Below are 18,830 nucleotides of genomic sequence, written 5' to 3' on the forward strand. Positions count from 1 at the left end.
GAATTTCTTCACCCAGAGAGTGGTGAACCTGTGGAATTCTCTACCACAGAAAGTTGTTGAGGCCAATTCACTAAATATATTCAAAAAGGAGTTAGATGAAGTCCTTACTACTAGGGGAATCAAGGGGTATGGTGAGAAAGCAGGAATAGGGTATTGAAGTTACATGTTCAGCCATGAACTCATTGAATGGCGGTGCAGGCTAGAAGGGCTGAATGGCCTACTCCTGCACCTATTTTCTATGTTTCTATGTTTCTATGTTTCTACAGAGGGAGAGGAGTGAGACGTGCTGCTGCATCATGCGGGTGTAAAGAGCATTGCCTAGAAGAGAGTGATGCCCAGAGTCAATGCGGTGAGTGGGGAACATTGAGGTGCAAGACAATCCTGCAAGAACATAAGAACATAAGAAATAGGAGCAGGAGTAGGCCATTTGGCCCCTCAAGCCTGCTCCGCCATTTAATAAGATCATGTCTGATCTGGTCATGCACTCAGCTCCACTTCCCTGCCCGCTCCCCACAACCCTTTACTCCCTTATCGCCCAAAACTCTGTCTATCTCCGCCTTAAATATATTCAATGATCCAGCCTCCACAGCTCTCTGGGGCAGCAAATTCCACAGATTTACAACCTTCTCAGAGAAGAAATTCCTCCTCAACTCAGTTTTAAATGGGCGGCCCTTTATTCTAAGACTATGTCCCCTCGCTTTAGTTTCCCCTATGTGTGGAAATATCCTCTCTGCACCCACCTTGTTGAGCCCCCTCATTATCTTATGTTTCAATAAGATCACCTCTCATTCTTCTGAACTCCAATGTGTTTAGGCTCAACGTACTCCACCTATCCTCATAAGTCAACCCCCTCATCTCCAGAAGATGCAAATTGGGCGCAAAATTCAACTTGCACCCAATACAGATTCCTATTTTGTGCTCAAGTGCGAGTGAATAATTTCCTTCAGATTTGAGGGCGCATGGCAACCTCGATATTAACACTGAGATATCAACACAGCTCCCTCCAACTCCCTGCTTTCAGTATCAATGCGAGTCCCACCACTTTATTGCACGGCACCTTAATACACTCAATACGCTGTACTGTTGGGCTACCCAGGATCCACGCGCATTTCAGAAAATACATCGATATTTCCTTCCGAATTAATTGAGGTCGTAAAATTTAACAATTAAAGCAATTAGGTAAGTTCTGAACAGCATCACAGAGTGAAACATTTTAAAGCGTATTCATAATTTACACTCGTGCTGTCATTAAGCTGCTTGGTTACGTTTCAATGACATCTCATTAAATCCATGTTGGAGAGGATAGCTCTTGAAAGTTTGAAGCATGTATTATAAACTTAATTCCAGCATCAGTTTTAGATTGCAGTAATAAAATTAATAGTCTGCCATTTACGCAGAACAGTTAGTCAAGAACCAGCTCTCTGCGCTGAGCCTCACAACAATAACTTGTATTTATATAGCGCCTTTAACGTAGTGAAACATCCCAAGGTGCTTCATAGGAGCATTATGAGATTTTAAAAATTGACACTGAGCCGCATAAGGTGAAATTAGCGCATGTGACCAAAAGCTTGGTCAAAGAGGTATGTTTTAAGGAGCATCTTGAAGGACGAAAGAGAGGTAGAGAGATGGAGAGGTTTAGGAAGGGAGTTCCAGAGCTTAGGCCCCAGGCAGCTGAAGGCACGGCCACCAATGGTTGATAGATTATAATCAGGGATGCTCAAGAGGGCAGAATTAGAGGAGGCGACATGAGGAGAAACTTTTTTTACGCAGCGAGTGTTTATGACCTGGAATGCACTGCCTGAAAGGATGGTGGGGGCAGATTCAATCGTGGCTTTCAAAAGGGAGTACCTGAAGGAAAATAATTTGCTGGTCTACGGCGAAAGGGCGGGGGATTGGGACTAGCTTAAGTGCACTGGCAGAGAGCCAGCTCAGGCTCGACAGGCTGAATGGCCTCCTACTGTGCTGTGGCGATTCTGTGATTCTATGATTCTGAGATTCATATCATCTTTTATTAAATCAAAGCTAAATCAATTAATTCCATTGTCAAGCTCGCGGTATCCAATGTGGGATTGATTAGGCGAGGACTAAAGCATCACATACTCCGCACGACAATTATTCCACAGCACTTTTGTGGCAGTGATATTAAAAGAACATTATCTTCTCTTTTTTTTTTGTTTGTTTGCATCTATGGTAGCCTAGCAACAAAGTGCAGTGGCAGACAACTGGAACTGGAAGAAGAGATGCCTCATGGAATTGGCCCTGTTGTTTCACACTTCTTACAAATGGCCCTCTCGATCAAGGCACTGCTACGTAAACAAGGGGATTTTCGGGCTTTGATCCCTGGTCTGCACTGAGTTGGCCGAGGTCAAGCTGGGTTAAAAGATGACACTTGGGCCTTGGTGTCTCTGGTCTGAGGATGGAGTACTGGGTGGAGAGGGGGAGGGGGTGGAGATGGGGATAAATGTGGGGAGGTGGATATCAGCCGTTGCTTCAGCTATTGAGTTTGTAACACGGTTGGCCTGTGAGTTAGAAGGCTGTAAATTCCAGCCCCTTTTGAACACAGTCGAAACTGGTACTTTAGTGCAGTACGGAGGGAGCAGTGCATTGCTGAAGGTGGCATCATTTAGGTCAGATGTTTAATCGATGTTTATCTGTTTGGGTGCCATTGGCATTGGAACTTGGCCTAGAGAATGGTGCCGTATAAGGCCAGTGACAGGACCGCTGAGGGCAGAGTTGGCTAAAGTAGACTGGGAACACAGACTAAACGGTGGCACAATTGAGGAACAGTGGAGGACTTTTAAGGAGCTCTTTCATCGTGCTCAACAAAAATATATTCCAGTGAAAAAGAAGGGCGGCAAGAGAAGGGATAACCAAGGAAATAAAGGAGAGTATCAAATTAAAAACCAATGCGCATAAGGTGGCCAAGGTTAGTGGGAAACTAGCAGATTGGGAAAATTTTAAACGACAGGAAAGAATGACTAAGAAAGCAATAAAGAAAGGAAAGATAGATTACGAAAGTAAACTTGCGCAAACCATAAAAACAGATAGTAAAAGCTTTTACCGATATATAAAACGGAAAAGAGTGACTAAAGTAAATGTTGGTCCCTTAGAAGATGAGAAGAGGGATGGGAAATGTGGAAATGGCTGAGACCTTAAACAATTATTTTGCTTCGGTCTTCACAGTGGAAGACACAAAAACTATGCCAAAAATTGGCTGGTCACGGGAATGTGGGAAGGTAGGACCTTGAGATAATCACTATCACTAGGGGGGTAGTGCTGGACAGGCTAATGGGACTCAAGGTAGACAAGTCCCCTGGTCCTGATGAAATGCATCCCAGGGTATTAAAAGAGATGGCGGAAGTTATAGCAGATGCATTCATTATAATCTACCAAAATTCTCTGGACTCTGGGGAGGTACCAGCGGATTGGAAAGCAGCTAATGTAACGCCTCTGTTTAAAAAAGGGCGCAGACAAAAGGCAGGTAACTATAGGCCGGTTAGTTTAACATCTGTAGTGGGGAAAATGCTTGAAGCTATCATTAAGGAAGAAATAATGGGACATCTAGATAGGAATAGTGCAATCAAGCAGACGCAACATGGATTTATGAATGGGAAATCATGTTTAACTAATTTACTGGAATTCTTTGAGGATATAACGAGCATGGTGGATAGAGGTGTACCGATGGATGGGGTGTATTTAGATTTCCAAAAAGCATTCGTTAAGGTGCCACACAAAAGGTTACTGCAGAAGATAAAGGTATGTGGCGTCAGAGGAAATGTATTAGCATGGATAGAGAATTGGCTAGCTAACAGAAAGCAGAGAGTCGGGATAAATGGGTCCTTTTCGGGTTGGAAATCGGTGGTTAGTGGTGTGCCACAGGGATCGGATCTGGGACCACAACTGTTTACAATATACACAGATGACCTGGAAGAGGAGACAGAGTGTAGTGTAACAAAATTTGCAGATGACACAAAGATTAGTAGGAAAGCGGGTTGTGTAGAGGACACAGAGAGGCTGCAAAGAGATTTAGATAGGTTAAGCGAATGGGCTAAGGTTTGGCAGATGGAATACAATGTTGGAAAATGTGAGGTCATCCACCTTGGAAAAAAAAACAGTAAAAGGGAATATTATTTGAAAGGGGAGAAATTACAACATGCTGCGGTGCAGAGGAACCTGGGGGTCCTTGTGCATGAATCCCAAAAAGTTAGTTTGCAGGTGCAGCAGGTAATCAGGAAGGCGAATGGAGAGAGGGATGGAGTACAAAAGCAGGGAGGTCCTGCTGCAACTGTACAGGGTATTGGTGAGGCCGCACCTGGAGTACTGCTTGCAGTTTTGGTCACCTTTCTTAAGGAAGGGTATACTTGCTTTGGAGGGGGTACAGAGCTGATTCACTCGGCTGATTCCAGAGATGAGGGGGTTACCTTATGATGATAGATTGAGTAGACTGGGTCTTTACTCGTTGGAGTTCAGAAGGATGAGGGGGGGATCTTATAGAAACATTTATAATAATGAAAGAGATAGACAAGATAGAGGCAGCGAGGTTGTTTCCACTGGTCGGGGAGACTAGAACTAGGGGGCACAGCCTCAAAAAATGGGGGAGCCAATTTAAAACCGAGTTGAGAAGGAATTTCTTCTCCCAGAGGGTTGTGAATCTGTGGAATTCTCTGCCTAAGGAAGCAGTTGAGGCTAGCTCATTGAATGTATTCAAATCACAGATCGATAGATTTTTAACCAATAAGGGAATTAAGGGTTACGGGGAGCAGGCGGATAAGTGGAGCTGAGTCCACGGCCAGATCAGCCATGATCTTGTTGAATGGCGGAGCAGGCTCGAGGGTCTAGATGGCCTACTCCTGTTCCTAATTCTTACGTTCTTATGTTCTTATGTTCGACCTTTGTGTGCAGACCTCGTTTGCTGGCAAGCTGCATTGAGGCATCCTCGGCGCCTTAGGCATAGTACGGGCCTCAGGCCTCAAGCCCATGTAGCTCATAATACAAATCGCTTCAGCCCATAGGGTGGGCTCAATCAGAATATTAATCCCTAGTGTCTGCCCAGCAAACACCATCAAAGACAGATTAACTGTGCATTCATCTCATTATTGTTTGTTAGATTTGCTGTGTAAAAATTGACCGGCATGTTTAGTTGCATCAAAACTTTCACCGCACTTCAATGTAATTTTGTTCTTGACCAATCTGAGAGATGTGCTATGTTTAAGGACCTTTAGCTTTTCATACCATATCTTCATCAGTGCGCATCCAAAAAACAATTTCATGTTGATGCAAAAGTGGTTGCGAAACTATCCCATAAAGACTCCAAAGAATGACGCTATCTTGGAAGGAATGATAGAAATTCCCATTAAAATATTAGCAAACAGGTTGCACAGTGCAGTTCCCGATTCACTTTATTTGTGGTGAAGGCAATTCTAAAATCGGAAAATGTAACTCCATTCTGAAATATATTTTTGGTGGGAAATAAACATCACACGACATATGGTAGACACTGTGAATATTTTAATTAGGAATACGAAGGGCTACAATTTAGTAAATACGGCAGAATGCGCAAAAATATTCATTTAACAACAATTCACACCTCTAACTATTTAGTTAATGGGAATGTTTATCAAGCATTCTTGGGGAAAAAAAGGTTTCCCTTTTCCCTGTTTGGCTTTACTGAACACCTGTGTTCCTTATTCAGTAGTTTACGGGGTATGGTAGCATAGTGGTAAAGAGGCTTGGCTAATGGTCCAGAGAGGTGGGTTCAAATCCCATAGCAACTGGGGAATTTTAATTCAGCGAATTAAATAAATCTGGAATAAAAAGGTGGATTGTCATAAAAATGCATCTTGTTCACTAATGTCCTTTAGGGGATGAAATATGATGCTCTTACCCAGTCTGGCCTGTATGTGACTCCCAGACCCATAGCAAAGTGATTGACTCTTAACTGCTCTCTGAAATGGCCTAACAAACCACTCAGTTGCAATAAATCTATAAAGACTGCAGTGGTTCAAGAAGGAGGCTCACTACCAACCTTCCTTCTCAAGGGTAGTTAAGGATGGGCAATAAATGCTGGCTTTGCCAGTGATGCCCACATCCTGTGAATAAATAATGTGGCCACTCCTAGATGTTTTGGGATCAAACTGAGTGATTTAAAGCAGCACTTTCTGACAGTTTCAAAATTCAAGGGGTAATTTTAACTCTAACCCGCCCAGCAGGAAACTGATGGGATCGGATTGGCTGCCTGTTTGATAACACGGCCAATTTTACCTCCCATTAGTCAATCCCCTGCTGGGTGGATTAGGATAACCTTACCGCCCTGAGTGTTAAGTCTCGGCGTGCTGACCGGTCCTTGGAGGCTCCAGTCTTTCTGGATTGATTGGTTTTGTTTGTTTTCATGTCATGCATTGTGATGTGAGACATCGGAACACGAGGAGGCCATTCAGCCCCTCGAGCCTGTCCTGCCATTCCATTAGATCATGCCTGATCCATATCTCGACTCCATCTATCCGCCTTGGTTCCGTAACACTTAATACCCTTACCTAACAAAAATCTATCACTCGCAGTTTTTAAATTTTCAATTGACCCCCAGACTCAACAGCTTTTGTGGGAGAGAGTTCCAGATTTCCTCTGCCCTTTCTTCCTGACATCACCCCTCAACAGCCTGGCTCTAATGTTAAGGTTATTCCCCCTTGTTCTGGATTCCCCACCAGAGGAAATAGTTTATATCTATCTACCCTATCAAAACCTTTATTCATCTTAAACACCTCAATTAAATCGCCCCTTACACTTCTATACTTGAGGAAATACAAGCCTAGCCTATACAACCTTGTGATATATTCACAGAGCATAGCACACGCAGCTTCCTAACATGGCAGGCAGCTCTCGGAAGACTCCAGAACCTGCTGCTTCTGTTTAATTATTAACTCTGTAGTTGCAGTACACAATACGTCCACATCCGCAGTGTGGAGCTACAAACATTACAAGCTTACAGACATTACAAACCTGTCCTTACAATTTAATACTTTTAGCCCTATCCTATCCTATCCGTTCCATGCAACATGTCCTCATAATTTAACGCTTTTAAAACAAATTACTGTTGTAAAGCTATATCAGAAGTAGGTTTATTCTTGTAATATTAATCCGAGATTACAAAAATGTTCACTTAAATTGTTGTATAAATATGCACGATTAGGCCATTGGCGCACCTTACTATAAATAGTGTTTTGAGATTATGTCGGCCAGTTTTCCTGGTTCAAATTGTAATCTATCGGTATTGTTTGGTTTAATAACTTAAGAACATAAGAAATAGGAGGATGAATAGGCCAATTGGTCTTCATGGCTGATCTTCGAGCTCAACATTTTCCCGTCCTATCCCTATATCCCTTGATTCCCTCAGTGCCCAAAAATCTATTGATCTCTGTCTTGAATATACTCAATGACTCATCATCCACAGCCTTCTAGGTAGAGAATTCCAAAGATTCATAACCCACTGAGTGAAGAAATTTCTCCTCATCTCAGTCCTAAATGGCCGACCATTTATCCTGAGACTGTGACCCCCTTATTCTCTAGCCAGCGAAAACAGCCTCTCAACATCTACACTTTCAAGACCTCTAAGTTTTATATGTTTCAATTCAATCACCTCTCATTCTTCTAAACTCCAGAGAATATAGGCCCATTCTACTCAATCTCTCCTCCATAAGACAACCCTCTCATCCCAGGAATCAATCGAAAGCAAGTATATCCTTCCTTAGGTGAGGAGACAAAATCTATACACAGTACACCAGATGTGGTTACAGCAAAGTATTGTATTAATGCAGCAAGACTTCCTTACATTTATACCCCTTGCAATAAAGACTAACATGCCATTTGCTTTTCTAATTGCTTGCTGTACCTACCGGTATATGTTAATTTTATGTGATTCGTGTACAAGGACACCCACATCCCTCTCCCTACCAATATTTACTAGTCTTTCACCTTTTAGAAAATGTGCTGTTTTTTTATGCCTCCTACCAAAGTGGATCGTTTCACATTTTCCCACGTTATACTCCATCTGCCCCCTTATTGCCCACACACTTAACCTGTCTATATCCCTTTTCAGCCTCTTCGCATCCTCCTCACAGTTTACCTTCCCACCTGGCTTTGTATCATCAGCAAACTTGGATACATTACACGGTCCCCTCATTTACATCATTAATGTAAATTGTAAATAGCTGGGGCCCAAGCACTGATCATTGTGGCATCCCACTAGTTACAGCCTGCCAGCAAAAAAATGACTCGTTTATTCTTGATCTTTGTTTTCTGTCCGTTAATCAATCCTCAATCCAAGTTGTTATTTTACCCCTAATCCCATGAGCACTAAACTTGTGTAATAACCTCTTGTGTAGCACATCCTCTCTGCATCCACCTTATCGAGCCCCCTCGTTATCTTATATGTTTTGATGAGATCACCTCTCATTCTTCTGAACTCCAATGTGTATAGGCCGAACCTACTCAACCTATCTTCATAAGTCAACCCCTTCATCTCTGGAATCAACTGAGTGAACCTTCTTTGAACAGCCTCCAATGCAAGTATATCCTTCCTTAAATACAGAGACCAAAATTGTACGCAGTACTCCAGGTATGGCCTCACCAATACCCTGTACAGTTGTAGCAGGACTTCTCCGCTTTTATATTCTATCCCCCTTGCAATAAAGGCCAACATTCTATTTGTCTTCTTGATCATTTGCTGTAACTGCATAATAACTTTTTGTATTTCATGCACAAGGACCCCCAGGTCCCTCTGTACTGCAGCACTTTGCAATTTTTCTCCATTTAAATTATAATTTGCTTTTCTATTATTTTTGCCAAAGTGGATAACCTCACATTTTCCCACATTATGCTCCATCTGCCAAATTTTTGCCCACTCACTTAGCCTGTCTATATCCTGTTGCAGATTTTTTGTGTCCTCCTCACAATTTGCTTTCCCACCCATCTTTGTATCATCAGCAAACGTGGCTACATTATACTCGGCCCCTTCATCCAAGCCATTAATATAGATTGTAAATAGTTGAGGACCTAGCACCGATTCCTGCGGCACACCACTAGTCACTGTTTGCCCATTTATCCCGACTCTCTGTTTTGTCCTTATCGAATGCCTTTTAAAAATCCAAATATACTACATCCACTGGTTGCCCCTTATCTACAGTGCTAGTTGCATCCTCAAAAAATGCGAATGGATTTGTCAACCACGATTTCACTTTAAAAATATCGTGTTGACTCTGCCCAATCATATTCTGATTTTCGAAATATCCTATTGCCACATCCCTAATAATGTCTTGAAATAAACCCTATAAATGTCCACCTGGAATTTCTCCGGGGCTTTTTCTAATCTCCCGCCGTAATTTAGGTGGAAGATGAGCAGAAACCCAAGAAAAAGTATAAATAATCCTTGCAGAAATTCTACCGCATCCACTTTAAGCAGTTTAAAGGGTTGATACTCAGCCGTAACATTCAGCTGGAATAAGCCAGAGGTCTTGAAAATAATTTTGGCACCTTCTTATGCTGAACCTCTGCATAAGATTTGGATTTCCGTGGGCCTCGTAAGAAACCTTCACCTGCACCTTACAAGGCTGCTGTGCAAGAGAGTCTTCACTTGGACTTAAATCGTCGTTCCTTCATTCCTTCATCGTCACTGCGACAAATACCAGAGCTCACTACCTAAGTTTAGAACGACATAGGTAAAAAACGGGATGAGGTCCTATGAGACAAATTTAGGGAGCTAGGAGCTAAATTAAAAAATAGGACCTCAAAAGTAGTAATCTCAGGATTGCTACCAGTGCCACGTGCTAGTCAGAGTAGGAATCGCAGGATAGCCCAGATGAATACGTGGTGAGAGGAGTGGTGCAAAAGGGAGGGATTCAAATTCCTGGGACATTGGAACCGGTTCTGGGGGAGGTGGGACCAGTACAAACCGGACAGTCTGCACCTGGGCAGGACCGGAACCAATGTCCTAGGGGGAGTGTTTGCTAGTGCTGTTGGGAAGGAGTTAAACTAATATTGCAGGGGGATGGGAAACTATGCAGGGAGACAGAGGGAAATAAAATGGAGGCAGAAGCAAAAGATAGAAAGGAAAATAGTAAAAGTGGAGGGTAGAGAAACGCAAAGCAAAAAACAAAAAGGGCCACATTACAACAAAATTCTTAAGGGGCAAAGTGTGTTAAAAAGACAAGCCTGAAGGCTCTGTGCCTCAATGTGAGGAGTATTCAGAATAAGGTGGATGAATTAACTACGCAGACAGCAGTTAACGGATATGATGTAATTGGAATCATGGAGACATGGCTCCAGGGTGACCAAGGCTGGGGTATTTAACATTTAGGAAGGATAGACAGAGAGGAAAAGGAGGTGGGGTGGCGTTGCTGGTTAAAGAGGAAATCAATGCAATAGTAAGGAGGGACATTAGCCTGGATGATGTGGAATCGGTATGGGTGGAGCTGCAGAATACCAAAGGGCAGAAAACGTTAGTGGGAGTTGCGTACAGACCACCAAACAGTAGTAGTGAGGTTGGGGACAGCATCAAACAAGAAATAAGGGATGTGTGCAATAAAGGTACAGCAGTTATCATGGGCGACATTAATCTACATATTGATTGGGCTAATCAAACTGGCAGCAATACGGTGGTGGAGGATTTCCTGGAGTGTATTAGGGATGGTTTTCTAGACCAATATGTTGAGGAACCAACTATAGAGCTGGTCATCCTAGACTGGGTGATATGTAATGAGAAGGGACTAATTAGCAATCTTGTTGTGCAAGGCCCCTTGGGGAAGAGTGACCATAATATGGTAGAATTCTTTATTAAGTTGGAGAGTGACACAGTTAATTCGGAAACTAGGGTCCTGAACTTAAGGAAAGGTAACTTCGACAGTCTGAGGCATGAATTGGCTCGAATAGACTGGCAAAGGATACTTAAAGGGTTGACAGTGGATAAGCAATGGCAAACATTTAAAGATCACATGGATGAACTTCAACAATTGTACATCCTGTCTGGAGTAAAAATAAAACGGGGAAGGTGGCTCAACCGTGGCTAACAAGGGAAATTAATGATAGTGTTAAAACCAAGGAAGAGGCATATAAATTGGCTAGAAAAAGTAACAAACCTGAGGACTGGTAGAAATTTAGAATTCAACAGAGGAGGACTAAGGGTTTAATTAAGAGGGGGAAAATAGAGTATGAGAGGAAGCTTACAGGGAACATAAAAACTGAGTGCAAAAGGTGATTGTGTGCCATTTCTCTAGCACTAGCAATATGTGAAGAGAAAACGATTAGTGAAGACAAACGTAGGTTCCTTGCAGTCAGATTCAGCAGAATTTATAATGGGGAGCAAAGAAATAGCAGACCAATTGAACAAATACTTCAGTTCTGTCTTCACGAAGGAAGACACAAATAACCTTCCGAATGTATTAGGGGACAGTGGGTCTAGTGAGAAGGAGGAACTGAAGGATATCCTTATTAGACGGGAAATTGGGTTAGGGAAATTGATGGGATTGAAGGCCGATAAATCCCCGGGTCCTGATAGTCTGCATCACAGAGTACTTAAGAAAGTGGCCCTAGAAATAGTGGATGCATTGGTGATCATTTTCCAACAGTCTATCGACTCTGGATCAGTTCCTATGGACTGGAGGGTAGCTAATGTAACACCACTTTTTAAAAAAGGAGGGAGAGAGAGGACTGGTTAGCCTGACATCAGTAGTGGGGAAAATGTTGGAATCAATCAATAAGGATGAAATAGCAGCGCATTTGGAAAGCAGTGACAGGATCGGTCCAAGTCACCATGGATTTATGAAAGGGAAATTATGCTTGACGAATCTTCTGGAATTTTTTGAGGATGTAACTAGCAGAGTGGACAAGGGAGAACCAGTGGATGCGGTGTATTTGGACTTTCAAAAAGCTTTTGACAAGGTCGCACACAAGAGATTAGTGTGCAAAATCAAAGCGCATGGTATTGGGGGTAATGTACTGACGTGGACAGAGAACTGGTTGGCAGACAGGAAGCAGAGAGTCGGGATAAATGGGTCCTTTTCAGAATGGCAGGCAGTGACTACTGGAGTGCCGCAGGGCTCAATGCTGGGACCCCAGCTCTTTACAATATACATTGACGATTTGGATGAAGGAATTGAGTGTAATATCTCCAAGTTTGCAGACAACACTAAACTGGATGGCGGTGTGAGCTGTGAGGGGGACGCTAAGAGGCTGCAGGGTGAAATGGACAGGTTAGGTGAGTGGACAAATGAATGGCAGATGCAGAATAATGTGGATAAATGTGAGGCTATCCAATTTGGGGACAAAAATACGAAGGCAGAATATTATCTGAATGGCTGCAGATTAGGAAAAGGGGAACGAGACCTGGGTGTTATGGTTCATCAGTCACTGAAGGTTGGCATTCATGTGTTGAAGAAGGCAAATGGTATGTTGGCCTTCATAGCTAGGAGAATTTAGTATAGGAGCAGGGAGATCTTACTACAGTTGTACAGGGCCTTAGTGAGACCTCACATGGAATATTGTGCTCAATCTGAGGAAGGACGTTCTTGCTATTGAGGGAGTGCAGCGAAGGTTCACCAGACTAAATCCAGGGATGACTGGACAGTCATATGAGGAGAGACTGAATCAACTGGGCCTTTATTCACCAGAGTTTAGAAGAATGAGAGGGGATCTCATAGAAACGTAAAAGATTCTGACAGGACTGAACAGGTTAGATGCGGGAAGAATGTTCCCGATGTTGGGGAAGTCCAGAACCAGGTGACATAGTCTTAGGATAAGGGGTAGGCCATTTAGGACTGAGATGAGGAGAAACTTCTTCACTCAGAGAGTTGTTAACCTGTGGAATTCCCTGCCGCAGAGAATTGTTGATGCCAGTTCATTGTATATATTCAAGAGGGAGTTAAATATGCCCCTTACGGCTTAGGGGATCAAGGGGTATGGAGAGAAAGCAGGAAAGGGATACTGAGGGAATGATCAGCCATGATCTTATTGAATGGTGGTGCAGGCTCGAGGGGCTGAGTGGCCTACTCCTGCACCTATTTTCTATGTTTCTATGTTTCTATGTAAGTGGTCATATCAGCGGAGAGGTCGGTGCCCAGAGATGGAACAACGTGGACAAGACCAAGGGAAGGGGCAGCACGAGCCATTAGCGAGGCTGTGAGGTCGTGAGGCTCACATTGCGTACTATGAATTCCATGTAGAGAGCGGTCCTGTGGGAAGGAGGACAGTAGGAGTATGTTTGAGTTTGTGTGTATGTATTGGCACATGCGGCGGAGCCTGGTCTCCAGTCATCTTGGATCCCCTTGCCACCGGACCAAGACCTTGCTCCGTCAAGCCCGTGTGGTGGCTGGTGTGCAACGGCCACCCCACGTTAAAATAATTCACGCACAGGCATCTTCCACCGTTTAAAATGAGTTCATCAGTCACCTGAGTACTCATTTTTATTGCGGAAGCAAGTCATCCTTGACCCCGAGGGACTGCCTATGACTGCCTATGATAAAATTCTGAGGGGGCTCGACAAGGTAGATGCAGAGAGGATGTTTCCCCTCATGGGGGAATCTAGAACTAAGGGGCATAGTTTCAGAATAAGGGGTGGTCCATTTAAAACGGAGATGAGGAATTTCTTCTCGCAGAGGGTCGTAAATCTGTGGAATTCTCTGCCCTAGAACGCTATGGAGGCTGAGTCATTGAATATAGTGGAGTCAAGGGTTATGGGGAGCAGGCGGGGAAGTGGAGTTGAGGCCAAGGTCAGATCAGCCATGATCTTATTGAATGGTGGAGCAGGCTCGAGGGGCCAACTGGCCTACTCCTGCTCCTATTGCTTATGTTCTTACGTTCTAACAATGTGGTAGGAGTCCCAATGCCAGAGGTTCCTGAAACCCCGCCGCTCAGAGTGAGCTGGTTGACCTGGTGTAGGTCTGCTAGCAGTGGCTCCCACCTGAGGGTCCAGATTGAGAACCATTCCAGCTGAGAAGTGTCAGCCGTGGCTTAGTGGGCAGCACTCTTTCCTCTGAGTCAGAAGGTTGTAGGTTCAGAGGCTACTCCAGAGGCCTGGGCACAAAATCTGGGCAGATGCTTCAGTGCAGTACTGAGGGAGTGCTGCACTGTTGGAGGTGCCATCCTTAAGCCTGGGTCCTGTCTGCCCTCTATTTAAAAGAAGAGCAGGGGAGTTCTCCCCAGTATCCTGGCCAATATTCATCGATCAACCAACATCACTAAAACACATGATCTGGTCAGTGTCTCATTTCTGTTTGTGGGAGCTTGCTGTGCATAAATAGGCTGCCGCATTTCCTACATTACAACAGTGACTGCACTTCCATAGTACTTCATTGGTTGTAAAGCACTTTGGGACGTTCTGTGGTTGTAAAGGCGTATAGAAATGCAAGTCTTTCTTTCTTATAATCAGCTTCTTATAATCTTCGATAATTTCACGGGCTCGATGGGTCAAAGGGCCTTCTTTAGTAACCATTCTATGATTCTATAACAGCATAGAAAATCCATGAGTTGCTAGAAATTGCAACGTAAAGCAATTCTGAAATATGATTAATGTTTGCTCTCATTTCTCAGACAGCAGATCTGATGGAATAAAAGAAAAACAAATCCACACTAAAATGTGGCATCGCTTCTTCACAGGAATAGGTGGTGTGCCTCCTTTCGCTCCGTGTTTCTTCTCTGAATCAGAAGATTGTGACACCGTACAGAAATAAAGCTTTCAGAGCGCTTTGAGCTGGAGAAAAATAAGCTTGCCGAGCTCGGGATTTTCCTAATCAACTTATTCCAGTTGATTGTCCCTGACTAGTGAGATTTAAATCAATAAATCTGGAAGGAGCTTACATTTTAAAAATTGAAATGCAGCAGACTCCTGTGGAATTGACGGTAATACCTTAAGCTTTTATTTTTCTAGCTCAACATCCAACGCATGTACTCGCAAAATGCTGCGGCTGTTTGTAAGCTGAAACAAAAACAGAACTGAGAGGAGGAGAAATTTCTTCTCTCAGAGGTTTGTGAATCTGTGGAATTCGCTGCCTCAGAGAGCTGTGGAAGCTGGGACGTTAAATAAATTTAAGACAGAAATCGACAGTGTTATTTCTCTAATACTCTTATGAATGACTCCACGAGGTCTAGTGTTGTACTTGAGCGGTTGTGACCTTAGTCCCATTTATTGTAACTCCAGAGTGGGGCACAAGCATGGTGGGCAGCCTTTTATACTGGGCCCTGCACACCTATGCAGGTGACCCTCAGATCTCCCACCGCAGTGCCCTCTGGTGGCACATCTTATATGACTATATAGTTCGTATACATGGTCTACGTACATGACATCACTTCCCCCCAAGTCTTTAATGCAAATTGACTCGTTCATTGACGGTGACCTGGGCTTTGCTCTTCCTGGTTGACCATTGGAGGGTTGCTTCTAGCTTGGGTGGGTTGGTAGTGAGATTTATTGCCAGTGGATGTCGACTGCTTCTTTCCCAGGGATTCTGCCACTGAAGCTGGGACGGCGCCGTCGGATCCAATCTTCCTCCCCAGGAGTCTTGCCAATGAAACCAGGAAGGTGTGTTTTGGTCATCTCGGCCGGATCATCACCACGCAGTCGTGATGAGTGGTCTGTGCCTCGGGGACTGCGCGGATCTGCTCTCCGGTGCCTGGTCCAACCGAAGGTGGGGGCTTGCTCTGCCTCTGAGCACGGGGGACATCGATCGCTGGAGGGATGAAGTCATCCCAGTTCCAATGAATCTTCCCCATCCACCTTCTTCCAAGTAGCGTTGGTCCATCACCTGAAACAATCCACAATGTTAAATTGTGCACCGCGCCATCATGGGATACACTTACATCCGCACTACCCACAACTGATATCAGTTCCTTGGTGTAGGTGTGCGCAGCTTTGCCTGAACCGGGACCAGCTTGGGTCATTCAGCTTGATCGTTCCATAGCCTCTCAAAGGCTTCCTGGCTCATTACTGACTGACTCGCCCCCGTGTCCACTTCAATGAAGACTGGAACGCCATTTATCTCGACTTCCATTATCACTGGAGGACAATCTGTGGTGCAGGTATATACTCCATACACTTCATCCTGGGACTGAGCTGCCTCTCTAGCCATTTCCTCGTAATCTGTGCTGAATTCACAGCAATCTGCTGACTCCTCTTTCACGTGGTGAGTCACAGCTCTTTTGTACATTAGCTGGAGGTGGCCCTTTGTGCTGCAGTCTTTGCACACATAGTCTCTGAACTGACAGTGATGAGCCCTGTGATTACCTCCGCAACACCAGCATGGTGCTACTCAACTTACGTTTGCACCCCTCAGCGGACTCTGAGTTAAAGGACTTGGGGACCTGTACGCTCTACCCTGGGCAGATTCACGTTCAACAGTTCTGCCTGTGGGCCAACCAAACTGGTAGCAATACAATGGAGGAGGATTTCCTGGAGTGTATTAGGGATGATTTTCTCAATTAATATGTCGAGGAACCAACTAAAGGGCTAGCCATCCTAGACTGGGTGATGTGTAATGAGAAAGGACTAATTAGAAATCTTGTTGTGCGAGGCCCCTTGGGGAAGAGTGACCATAATATGGTAGAATTTCTTATTAAGATGGAGAGTAACACAGTTAATTCAGAGACTAGGGTCCTGAACTTAAGGAAAGGTAACTTCGATGGTATGAGAAATGAATTGGCTAGAATAGACTGGCAAATAATACTTAAAGGGTTGACGGTGGATAGGCAATGGAAAACGTTTAAAGATCACATGGATGAACTTCAACAATCGTACATCCCTGTTTGGAGTAAAAATAAAATGCGGAAGGTGGCTCAACTGTGGCTAACAAGGGAAATTAAGGATAGTGTTAAATCCAAGGAAGAGGCATATAAATTGGCCAGAAAACGCAGCAAACCTGAGGACTGGGAGAATTTTAGAATCAGCAGAGGAGGACAAAGGGTTTAATTAGGAGGGGGGAAATAGAGTATGAGAGGAAGTTTGCCGGGAACATAAAAACTGACTGCAAAAGCTTCTATAGATATGTGAAGAGAAAAAGATTAGTGAAGACAAACGTAGGTCACTTGCAGTTGGATTCAGGTGAATTTATAATGGGGAACAAAGAATTGGCAGACTAGTTGAACAAATACTTTGATTCTGTCTTCATTAAGGAAGACACAAATAACCTTCCGGAAGTACGAGAGGCCTAATGAGAAGGAGGAACTGAAGGATATCCTTATTAGGCGAGAAATTATGTTAGGGAAATTGATGGGATTGAAGGCCAATAATCCCCAGGGCCTGATAGTCTGCATCCCAGAGTACTTAAGGAAGTGGCCCTAGAAATAGTGGATGCACTGGTGATCATTTTCCAACAGTCGATTGACTCTGGATCAGTTCCTATGGACTGGAGGGCAGCTAATGTAACACCACTTTTTTAAAAAGGAGGGAGAGAGAAAACGGGTAATTAAAAACCAGTTAGCCTGACATCAGTAGTGGAGAAAATGTTGGAATCAATCATTAAGGATTTGGAAAGCAGTGACAGGATCGGTCCAAGTCACCATGGATTTATGAAAGGGAAATCATGCTTGACGAATCTTCTGGAATTTTTTGAGGATGTAACTAGCAGAGTGGACAAGGGAGAACCAGTGGATGTGGTGTATTTGGACTTTCAAAAGGCTGTTGACAAGGTCCCACATAAGAGATTAGTGTGCAAAATCAAAGCGCATGGTATTGGGGGTAATGTACTGACATGGATAGAAAACTGGTTGGCAGACAGGAAGCAGAGAGTCATGATAAATGGGTCCTTTTCAGAATGGCAGGCAGTGACTAGTGGGATGCCGCAGGGCTCAGTACTGGGACCCCAGCTATTTACAATATACATCAATGATTTAGATGAAGGAATTGAGTATAATATCTCCAAGTTTTCAGATGACACTAAACTGGGTGGCAGTGTGAGCTGTGAGGAGGACGCTAAGAGGCTGCAGGGTGACTTGGACAGGTTGGGTGTTGGGCAAATACATGGCAGATGCAGTATAATGTGGATAAGTATGAGGTTATCCACGTTGGGGGCAAAAACACGAAGGCAGAATATTATCTGAATGGCTGCAGATTAGGAAAAGAGGAGGTGCAACGAGACCTGATACATCAGTCATCGAAAGTTGGCATGCAGGTACAGCAGGCAGTGAAGAAGGCAAATGGTATGTTGGCCTTCATAGCTAGGGGTTTTGAGTATAGGAGCAGGGAGCTCTTACTGCAATTGTACAGGACTTTGGTGAGACCTCACCTGGAATATTGTGTTCAGTTTTGGTCTCCTAATCTGAAGAAGGACGTTCTTGCTATTGAGGGAGTGCAGCGAAGTTTCCCCAGACTGATTCCAGGGACGGCTGGACTGACATATGAGGAGAGTCTGAAATGACTGGACCTTTATTCACTGGAGTTTAGAAGGATGAGAGGGGATCTCATAGAAACATATAAAATTCTGACAGGACTGGACAGTTTAGATGCAGGAAGAATGTTCCCGATGTTGGGGAAGTCCAGAGCCAGGGGACACAGTCTAAGGATGAGCGGTAAGCCATTTAGGACTGAGATGAAGAGAAAAGTCTTCACTCAGAGAGTTGTTAACCTGTGGAATTCCCTGCCACAGAGAGTTGTTGATGTTAGTTCATTGGATATATTCAAGAGGGACTTAGATGTGGCCCTTATGGCTAAAGGGATCAAGGGGTATGGAGAGCAAGCAGGAAAGGGGTACTGAGGGAATGATCAACCATGATCTTATTGAATGGTGGTGCAGGCTCGAAGTGCCAAATGGCCTACTCCTGCACCTATTTTCTATGTTTCTATGTTTCTATGTTTCTAT

This window comes from Pristiophorus japonicus, chromosome 2, assembly GCF_044704955.1.
Source record: "Pristiophorus japonicus isolate sPriJap1 chromosome 2, sPriJap1.hap1, whole genome shotgun sequence".
In the NCBI taxonomy this organism is placed as follows: domain Eukaryota; kingdom Metazoa; phylum Chordata; class Chondrichthyes; family Pristiophoridae; genus Pristiophorus; species Pristiophorus japonicus.